Consider the following 891-nt stretch of genomic DNA (forward strand, 5'->3'; position numbering starts at 1 on the left):
TTGAAATACAGTTTACCTTACTAAGTTTTCACTTTTTATTGTGATGTTAAATCAGGAAGCCTTTGGGATCTATTCTGTTTGTTGTTGTTATTGTTGTTGTTTTCTCCATGATGAAAAAAGCAATAAGTTCACATTGTCTAAAGTGTTGACAGAAGAACAGCATTTTTAGTACAGAGAAATATAAGTTTCCAGCCACATGAAATCTCTGGTTGGTGTCTATCCAGTATTTCCTTGAATCAATACCAGCCTGTGCTACCTGTTGAAAATTTTAGTTTCCACTGTCAGTCTCTAAAACAAAAACTCCCTAGGACTTTGTTAAATGTCACCACAAATAGGGTATTCATCTGAGTTCGCTGTCAGAGAAAATAAATAAATAAATAAACCTTTAACCAGCAAATTTCTTTACAGTAATATTTCATAACAAATGATGTTTCTCACATCTTTCCATTAAACTGCTTTCCATTAAATGCTCAACCCCAGCAAAAATATCTTACTCTGGTAGCTAAGACTCTCTTCTATCATTCAGCAGCATTTCCTACCCACGAATCTTGACTTTTTTTTGCTAAATATGTATTAATGGTGTGGGGGAGAGATCTACTTCATTTTTCTGGAAAAGCTGGGGTTCTACACTTCCAGGACCCTCAGCTTAATGGTATTTTTCTCTTTCTCTTTGAAGCTTTCCTTAGGCTTCTCTAGAGAAAGTAAGCATGAACAGCAACAGTCCAATCTTCTTAAATGTTGTGAGAAACAGAGTCAGACTCTGTTCACCTTACAGCCTGCAGCCTGTTCTCACCCAGTCTCTCCAGACTATGACCTTCTTGGCCCTTTTGCCAAATTCACCACCACTGGGAGTCAATTAGTTTCATGAGTGATGATACCAGCATTACAGAG

Source organism: Dromaius novaehollandiae, unplaced genomic scaffold (genome assembly GCF_036370855.1).
Source record: "Dromaius novaehollandiae isolate bDroNov1 unplaced genomic scaffold, bDroNov1.hap1 HAP1_SCAFFOLD_150, whole genome shotgun sequence".
In the NCBI taxonomy this organism is placed as follows: domain Eukaryota; kingdom Metazoa; phylum Chordata; class Aves; order Casuariiformes; family Dromaiidae; genus Dromaius; species Dromaius novaehollandiae.